Genomic DNA, 10,312 nt, shown 5'->3' on the forward strand with positions numbered 1-10,312 from the left:
AAACTAAAATATGTTCATGTAAAGTGATCACCTGACTCCATTTGGTATATTTGCTCATTTGCCCAGTATTTCAGTGACACTTTAGCTAGCTTAGCACAAAGACTGGAAGCAAAGGGGAACTGTTAGCTTAGCTCCATGGAAGATGCAGTAAACAACAACTTAAAACGGTCTTATTTATGCATGTGGTATTACAGAACTAGAAAACGAAACACTCAGCAGTGAGCTCACGTTAAGCTCTAACCTGACCAACAAAAGCTGGTGTTAACAGTCTGCTTTCATACTGGACCATTTGGCTTCACTCAGTTTCACAAGTCAAAACAAGTCCACCTTAAACTTGGATGGACTGCGATTAGCCTGCTAGCTAGCTAATTAAAAACTAAAAAAAAAAAAAAAACAGTTTTGCAGTAGCTTGAGGGAGTATTTTTTCACTTTCAGTGGAAGCTAGCTAGCCCGCAGTGCTTTCAGTCTTTCTACTCAGCTAGGTTAGAGATAAAAAATATACATACATAGAAACACCAGAAAAAGCAAAAGCCAAAACAAAGAGCATGTCCATCTTCTTCTCTTTCGATGGTACTCTTCCTGGAGCTTTCTGAAGCTTGTTTTCTCCTCCTTCAGACTCTGTTTATCCTCCTGATGGATTCGCTCCCACATGTCCTTTCTTTCTTTATCCCAGGCGTCTCGATCTCTCTTCATCTCTTTTCTATACAGCTCCAGCTTCCTCTCAGCATTTTCCCTTTGCTCTCTTTCTGATTGAACCATTTTGTCTGACGCTTCCAGCCTTCTTCTCCATTCCTGTCGCTGACTTTCTTCTTGTTTTTTCCGCTTCCTTTCCTCTTCCTCCCGTTCTTTCTTCCTCTCCTGAAGCTCCTTGTTGATGCATTCGTCTTTGTCCTTCAGCTGTTTTGCTCTCAGTTTCCTCTCCTGCTCAATTTCTCCACGCTGCTCATTGATTTCCCTTTTCAGTGTTTTTAGATCTTCCTCATGTTTCCTCTTCATCTCTTCCTTCTCTTTCAAAATCCTCTCCACTTGTGTTTGTCTGAATTCCTCTGTGTTGTCCAGCATCTCAGTGTTGTAGCAGCCGCCATTTTCCTTCACCACTGTCGTGATCTTGGTCAGCAGCTCTCTGACTTGTGTGCGGTTTGTGTGATCTTTGTTATTGAAGACCTGGTACCTCCCTCCACAGCCATTTATGAGTTGTTTAACAAAGTCATCACAGTCTTCAATATAACTCTCAAATGGCCGATTGTCCAGTTCGTCTCCTCTGGTGAAGATAACGATGATGAAATCTTCAGACTTCTTGCCGAACAGCCTCTTGATCAGTTCCACAGAGGCTTTTTCCTCTTGTGTAAAGTTCCCGATCTGCAGGACCAGTAAGAACACATGAGGTCCAGGAGACAACATGCCGATACATTTTGTAATCTCTTGTTGAAATTCATCATCAGGTAGAGTCGTGTCGAACAATGCGGGGGTGCTGACCACAGCAACAGGCCGTCCATCAACCTCTCCCGTTGCTCTCTCACAGAACTTGGTCGCTGGCTTCGGAGGGATTCTGGGTTTGAAATGCTTTTTGCCTAAAATGGTGTTTGCTGTTGCCCTCTTCCCACTGCCAGTCTTCCCAATCAGCACCATCCTGAGACGCTCTCTGCTCTGACCTTCATCATCACCTCTCATCACACTCCTCTGTTTCACATCCTGCAGTTCAGCTTTAAGTCTTGTATTAGTGTTCTCCTGATCTACAACCTTCTCCATCTGAGCCTTGGTGAACGTGTCCTTTGTGAAGCATTTGGATCCTTCAGCTGTCATCTTTTCCACAGCTTCCAGCAGCTCTGGGATCTGCTGCTTGTCCTTGATGTTGAGAACAACATGTCTTCCTTCACAGCTCTGATAGAGATCTTGAATGCTCTTGATTTCTTTTACAAAGCTGACAACATCTGGAGCTGTAGGATCTGACTCCACGGTGAACAGAATCATGGTGAAGTCATTGACTCTAGAGCTGAAAGTGTTCTGGATGATCTCTAACTCTCCCTTGTCTTCATCAGTGAGGAGACCCACAGGTAGGACCAGGATGAAGGCATGGACGCCCTCAGGTTCACAGAGGGAGACACACCTGAATGCTTCCTCCATCACAGCCTCCTGAGGTTTTCCATACAACACTGGCAGCTCCACCAGGGAAAGCCGACGTCCACACACCTCTCCCTGATGTTTAACACACTCTGATGAGTTGGAGATTGAATGAAACGCTCTCTGAGTTAAAATGGCTTTGGTTGCTGAAGTCTTTCCTGCTCCTCTCCTCCCACACAGAACCAGGTTTAAAGCTGGTTTGATGTGTTCAGACTCAGACTTTAGTGTCATGATTAGACCTTCATCATCATCTTCAAATCCATCACAGCTGACATGCTCGCCATTATTCTCTTTTGCAGTTTGACCCAAACGTGTTAGCAGCTCTGAAACTTCAAGGTTCTTCTGATGCAAGTATCTGTATCTACACATTCTCATCACGTCTTTTAAGGGCTGCTCTGGTACATTCCTGTCCATGAACACTGGACTCTCCTCTCTGGGTGTTGATATCAGTACCAATGAATGATTAAATGATTGATCACTGAAGAGTCGAAGGAAGCTGCAGAGCCTCACTTTGTGTTGCTCGGTGAAGTCTTCAGGCTGCAGAACCAGCAGGAACACATGAGGTCCAGGATCAGAGAGTCTCACACAGTTTTCTACATGTTTTTTCAGTTTGTCTTCAGAGATGTTTGGATGGAGCAGATCTGGAGTGTTGATGAGAACTATTTCTTTGTCCTTTAACTGTCCTCTGACTCTCAGACAGCAGTCTGCTTCTTCCTCAGTGTGGAACACAGTCACTCCCAGTATGAAGTTCCCCACTGAACTCCTCTGAGACCAGCTGTTCCCCAGCAGAACAACCCTCAGCTCAGACACTGAAAAGAAAAACACTGATTTAGAAAAATGAACTAGCACCAAACTTGACATGATACAAGACCAGTCTGATGGGATTATGATGAAACACAACTCATATTAAAGGTTCATTCGCTTCAGGACAGCCACCAAGCAATCCACGATGACAGGGAAGTCCAGGTCTGGTTGTTTATTTGTGACATGGGCAGTGAAGCCGAAAGGACATTCAGGTCCTTTAGGTTTGAAAAGGAGCCCAACATAAGGATGACTACAATTCGACAACAACTTAATTCCAAGATGGAACCTAATACATGAAAGGGCGTGCTTTATCAAAGCAGCCAGCAACCCGGTGAGAAAGTATACATAATGTACAAAGTAAAGGAGAACTATGGGTTTGGTGACAAAAGGGATAAACACATCTGCGATGGACTGGTCGTGGGCATCAGAGATGAAGAGGTATCTCAGAAGTTCCAGCTTACCGCAGACTTTACACTAGCACAAATTATCCAGCAAGTTGTGCCACTCCCAGGAGGCTGCTACTTATGGAAGGGAACGCGGTTCAAGACACTAATTGTTACCATCACTACCCTACTTATAACTGTGTTAGATGAACATAATACATAATACTTGCACAAGTATTTTCTCTTGATTGCATTGAACAGAAACAGGCTCTCGTGAGAGTCTTAAGTGATGCACGGTGATCACTATTGTTTCATCTCAGTGCAGCTTTTCAGACTGTGGACCAGAGTATCTTAACTAACAGACTTATTCCTTGTCCACACATACACGGTGAAGATGTTCAGAAACTCTGGTTGAGGTGCTGACGTGTAGTCAGGGAAAACTTTTTGTCCTGTGACGACAGAGTGAGCCTCGTTATCTCCTCAGTTTAGATGAGGTGATTTTGTGCAATGGCGGATGTGGCTAACATAGAGCTGGTGCTAACCTTGCTAGCAGTATTTTACACAAAAATGCAGTTACATTTCCACTTTTCTTGAGGAACAGAGGCATCAGAATGAGCTACAGAAGAATGAAGAATGCAGAAATGCTTGTTAAGTGGTTTTGGTTTTTGGTTCAAATTTTTCATGTATATGTCTGTGCCTCTGCTGGTCTCTTTCAGTTGATTAAATCTATGTGGCCAAAAAGTCGGAGCAGTGTTCGAACTCTCTCTTAGGCAATATGGTGACCAAAATGTTGGCTTTGCCCGATGAGTTTGTGCCCTGAGCCCCGTTCTTCAAACATGGCTTAACTAGTCCAAGATAAAATTCTGAATTTGGTGAAGATTTGGAATCGAAATTCTCCTATAAGTGGGTAACATGAGTAGATAATTAGAACCGTGATGATCTGGAAATTATTAGCTGAGTGGTAATTGTGCTCATGATAAGGTGGAATGGCCCTTCAACTGCAGACAAACCCACTTTTAACTTATTCTAACTATGAAAAATGCCAGTATCTTAACAACGAAATTTAGTCTCAAATAGTTGATAATGAATGACACTCACTGACCTGCAATTGACTGAGTTTCAATCCAAGTATTTGCATTTTGTACGTGACACACGCTGCATTTTTGTGTTTAAAGCTATAATTTGCAACATTTACACATTAAAATGTCTCAAATCGACCAGATCTATGTCATATATTTTGTTGAGTTGTTAATTTAAAAACAAGATACTTGTGCTCAAAAAGAGGATTCATTCTCAGTGAAGAACCTTGGACCCCTAATCTGCCTCTATACATGTCAAAGAGCAGTGATTCCTAACATGTCTCTGGGGGTCATCAGGTGGATACCTCCCTTCAACTGTGTTTCGCCTACTTAGTCCCACTACACCTCCAGGAGGCTAGGCGGTGAACTCCGGCGTCCCAGAGTCACCCCCCCTAGTGCCAGTTCACACTGCTCCGACACGATCCAAACAGCACTGCCACGTTCAACTGACCCAGGCCTGTTTAGGAGATGCTCCAGGTAGTGGCCAGTACCGATGCTACCATTTAGCTAATGCTTACCGCGAACAAGAGCAGAAGAAGACAATACAGTTCCAGTGTAACCATTTAGCTAATGCTAATCTAATGCTAAATGCTAACCGCTAAGAGGAACAGAAGAAGACAATAAAGCTAGATTCACTTATACTGTTAATGTTAACTGCTAGATGCCAATACTAACTGCTAAGATACTATCATACTACCACCGCTTTAGCTATTGTTAGCTGCTACAATGCTAGCACAGGCCTAGATGCCACATGTAACTGCCAATTGCCGCACTACCATCTACCATCATCTACCCCTGCCTCTAACCAACTGCACCAATAAAAGCGGGATTGTGTACTTATTTTATGTAAATGTTTCCAACAATATTCAAACCCTTTGAAAACTGTGAATTTGGTCAATGTAACGATGCGTTTCATCTGGTCATCTGTCAGTGGTGACAAAGGAAACACATGATAATATGTTAGAGAGCGAGGAAGGAAGTCTGCAGCTAAACATAACGAGAATAAAACTTCATCACGTGACCTCGTCTGTGAACATTTCTGCCCAGGTCACATCATTCTGCAACGGTGGTTGTTTAACAATGACGACAACAACTCCCATGATCCCACAGTGCTTCATGACATCATCAATCGGCTTCATTGCTTTGATTGACAGGCCCCCAGTGGCAGAAAGTATATAATGTGTTTAAGTGACAAATTCCCATCAAAGAGCCGTTAAATAAATATTGAAATAATAAACGAATATTTTATCGTCCCATTGACCCAATGACAGAAATGATTAGCCAATTAAATCAAATTTGGGTGTTTTCTTTATTAAGAGAATCAATGTGATTTCAGAGTGTAGCCTAATTACACAAAGTATTTATTGTAAAAAACTTAATTCTGTTTTTAAAAATAATAATAGGACTTGAGTTTAAAAAGCCTTGGACATCATCCAGCAATGTTGATCTTTTGCAGGATTAGTAGCACAGTTACTTAACAGCTCCAGATACACTTCAAGGCAGCTTGGAAGAATAACTCACAAAGCATCAAAACAGAGTGCGAGACAGAGCTGAACTTACTGGTTGGGGGAATTAACTGATAGCTGCTGCTGTGGCTCAGGGGCCTCCCTGCATTTCCTTCTGTAAGAAAACAAAAGGAAAATAAACTGTCACAAAATCAAACCTCAGTTGACTTGATATTTCTGATTCCTTTATAGTGCTGAGACAGTCGAAACATGACACACACTAGCAAATGTTGTGTTGGTGGTGTAGAAAGCATCCAGTAACACTAGGAATAGGATGAGATGTGTTTCCCCTCAGTCTGTGCCTTGTGTCCAGCCCTCTCCTGTGTTTTCCAGTGTTTTTCAACTGTTGCTATACTTTTCCCTGGACCTCGCTTGGTTTTTGGACATTTGGATTCTGCTCTGCTTCCGACTTAGTTTGCACTGATTTCTTTGGATTGACCTTTGCCTGCCTCACCCTCCCATGCTTGTTTTATTAATAAGTCACTTGGATTACACCTGTTCTGACTTTGTAGTCTGCATTCGGCTCTAAACACTTGCTTCCTTATTTCCCCCGTCTGCACAAGTGTGACACCAACAGGATATAAAGTAGTTCAAATGAGCTCAAGCCGAAACATCTACAGCAGTAAAATGCAGCATCCACATTAATGAGGCAGGAATATTAATCCACAAACATCAGAGATGATAGAGAAACACTGACAGGAACAGTTTACTGATACACCAACACTTTTAGTACTTCAAGTACATTTTGTTGATAATACTTTTTTAGTTTGTCAGGTTTCGAATGCAGTACTGTTACTTGTAGTGGAGTATTTTCACAGTGTGTAGCACTTTTACTTTAAATGAAAAGTGATAAATGCAGTAAATGGCCTACATATAAAGATATATAGTCAGTATATAGTATAGTATATAGTATACTTTAAATATGCATATAGATGGCAAAACTTTGGATTAAAAATATATAAATATAGATATTTATGTATAAAAATAAAGAGTAGATACTGGTAACATTAATTATCCACCTCTGATAACAGCAAATCAACTGTTTTAATGTCCATATGAGAACCTGACAGATGCTTAAAGAAACACATGAAAATTATGAACCTGCCCTCAACATGTGGTGAAACAATGGAGTCCACCATCTTAATCACCATGTTTTAATCCATACATTTGAGGAAATTATGAGTTTGTATTGATTACTGTCATGGTGGATTATGTAAACGCAGTTTCAGACCAGATTAGAAGAGCCCAATCTGAAGCTGGCGAGCTGTGGTGACGGACAGTGAGCTGGCTTCAACTGATGTAACACGATATGTTCATTCAACATGAAGCGGGGCATTTCTGCCGCACACCTGGCTGCACTCACCTGCTGCTGCAGCAGCCGCCATGCTGCCACTGTGCTGAAACACCACCAGAAGCTGAGCGCCACAGCTGGAGTGAAACCCCTTCGACCACAAGACAACAAAATTCTGACTGAACCGCGAGGACTGTGAGGCCTTGATGGTCAGGAGTGATCACAGGAGTCCCAAAAGCAGTTCCACAACAGCAGCCGGAGAGGAAGAAGAGCCAGGAGTGAAGGAGCAGGACGATGAATACTTTCACCTGTCCAATCAGTCTTGGCAGTTTTACTCAGGCTAGTAGTAGCAGCAGGAATACTGCAGTACCTGTAGTACTTCCGATCGACCGGCCGCCCATCGATCGATCCGGAGTCACTTCAGATGACATTCATGATTTAATCAGACTCCGGACTGTGATGACAAGTCTGTCCAGCCGTCAACCTTCCTCTCACCTGCACAGTCTGTTCGTCTTCTTCACTTTGACTCGCCTGATGATTCCAGCTGCGCCATCAACACAAACATGAAAGTGAAAGTTAACAGATTGCAACGTCACAAAGTGTTGCGTAGGACAAAAAAACCCCCAAAACATTATTATTACCACTATTAGGTTAAAAAAAACGTTAAAGTTTCACGAAAATACCTTTGCTGTCACATTCATTTCCGAATGATAGCAGATAGCACGTGATGATGTTTGATCCAGGTAAGGGAGGGTCATACAGCTTTAAGAGGCCGCGCGCGCTCTCGCGGACCGCACCCCCGTTAGTTTGATGCTCGACGGACAGTGAGCTGCGGAAAGCTGGGCAATGAAACCATTACTGACAAATCAGCATTTGTTCTAAAGATATAACTGAAAAACGGTTCATTCAGATTCACTGGAAGTGGTCTGAACTTCAGCTAATGAAGCCTGCCAAGCTTTTAACCTGACGGTCACACACTTTCAGTTTGAGCCAATAAGTAATCAATGAAAGGAGTTCGTATGAAGACGTGACAATGACTTCCAGTCTGCTTTTAGAAAAAGTGACGTGTGCTATTCCCAGACTGATCTAAGGTGTCAGACACAGTTCAGTTCACAACCAGCTCTGTTAGAGAGGCTGATCGACAAACGATTGTCTTCAATATATATTGGTATATTGGTATTTTGTATTGCCTCTCACTTGAAAGTTGTGCCTTACTTTAAGGTTGATGTGTACTTGAAAGTTGTTCATCACTTGTAAGTTACACATTACTTGAAAGTAGTTCCTGTTCTTATTTTGCATGCCCTTGTGTGTCCACCTTTTTGAGCTGCTGGAACTGCAAATTTCTCCTTGGAGATAAATAAAGTATCTATCTATCTATCTCTCTATCTCTCTATCTCTCTCTCTATCTCTCTATCTATCTATCTATCTATCTATCTATCTATCTATCTATCTATCTATCTATCTATCAACACCATCCAGCAGTTAGAAAGTTGATTCTCAATTTTTGGTGTCCATTCTGGGTCCTACTTTATTTACAATTTCCATCAGTAATTTCTGTTGTAATATTAGTGATACAAAACGTCTGCTGACGCCGTCCTGGACAGTTCTGGCTCTTCTTCTTCTCGCTGTCGGTGTTGTTCAGAGGAAACTTTGAATGTTTTTTTATGATTCACAATTTATTGGTTTTTCACACCGAACATGTATACATGTTGTAAATGCTGACTATGCAGCAATGTTGAGAACTGGATATAAAAAGTAAGCAAATACCGTACAGTGTTTGTGCTCTATATAACAAAGAAAAGCAACAATAAGACAAAGGCAACCCAACAAGAAACAGCACAAAACAGCACAAGGACAATAACAAAGAGAAAGAAAAAAAAAAACCAGCTCACATGATTACGTGCTCAGCGACAGTAGGTATCGTTCTCATTTCAGATTGAAGTATTCCACTCTATTAGTCTATATGATAGGCCCTCCAGTGCAGCTAATTGGGCTAAGTGAGCATGCAAGAGGCTGACAAGTGGGGGTGAAGATGCGTTCCATTCTGGAATAATAAGCTTGCGCCCCAGCATCAGGGCTACCTGAACCCACTCTGCGACATGGGGTGGGAGGTCATCGAGTAGGGACGGGTCCCCCAGAATGTACAGACTCTGGGAGAAGGGGATGTCATGTCCTATAATCTTTGTTACATTACTGTGAATTTCAAGCCAAAGTCTTGTATTTTTTGACAGCTCCACAGTGAGTGTGTGTGAGTTAAGGTACCTTCCCTGTTCTGGCATCGGAAACTTTGAATGTTGACAAAAGCAGAATGATGTGCACCTCCAGGTTGTCAGCTGATGATGTTGGTTCCTCTTCTTTGAGCGTGTTGACTCTCTGCTGCATGCAGATTCATCTCTGGTTCAGGTTTCCACACACATCATTGCTCCAGATCCACCTTCAACACGGCACGTCCTAAAAACTGGATTAAGGACTCTTTGTCCACTCTTGAGTATGATCATACTGAATAAACACAAAGACATGAACCAGAAAGCACATTTAATGCAACAGAAGTTTCATTACGCCATTCATTCCTGTATACACCTGCTATTGATATCTGCTGTGATGGTTATTAGGATGTACTGTTTCAAATGTGCAAAGAAGAAACTCTCATTGTCACTGAGTTAAGTCAGACTAATAAAACAAACATGTTTCTCAACCCGATCGGCTTTGTTGCTTTCAGAACTTAAAAAACAGGAAGTGTTCATTTAAACAGAACCACAAACTACATCCTTCAGAATAATCCTACATCTGAATCAACACCTCTCTGCCTCCCTCTTCATGAAGGGAGGATGTACTGCAGGGCTGTTGCAGTTTCAGCTGCATTTACCTAATAAACTGGCAACTGAGTATAAATTATGTATAAACAAGTTTAACCAATTTTTGTACAAGCTGGAAAAATATTCTGACATGTTTTTACCTGTCAGAAGCGTTTCATTGGGAACCTTCAGTCACAGAGGAAGATGAGGAGATATTACGGCCTCCTGTCGGGTGTTTCAGTGTTCACGCCGTGTGCTGAGCTGTGACACCATCCAGCCGTCCACCTTCGCGGCGCGCTCACACACTGACCCTCACTTCAAAAAAGTCACATGA

The 10,312-nt window shown here is 42.2% G+C and overlaps 1 pseudogene; it reads right to left on the reverse strand.

The window, feature by feature from the left end:
• Positions 1–556: 556 nt before the first annotated feature.
• LOC121606500 lies at positions 557–10,272 on the reverse strand (annotated as a pseudogene).
• Positions 10,273–10,312: the final 40 nt, after the last annotated feature.

This window comes from Chelmon rostratus, chromosome 5 (assembly GCF_017976325.1).
Source record: "Chelmon rostratus isolate fCheRos1 chromosome 5, fCheRos1.pri, whole genome shotgun sequence".
In the NCBI taxonomy this organism is placed as follows: Eukaryota; Metazoa; Chordata; class Actinopteri; order Chaetodontiformes; family Chaetodontidae; genus Chelmon; species Chelmon rostratus.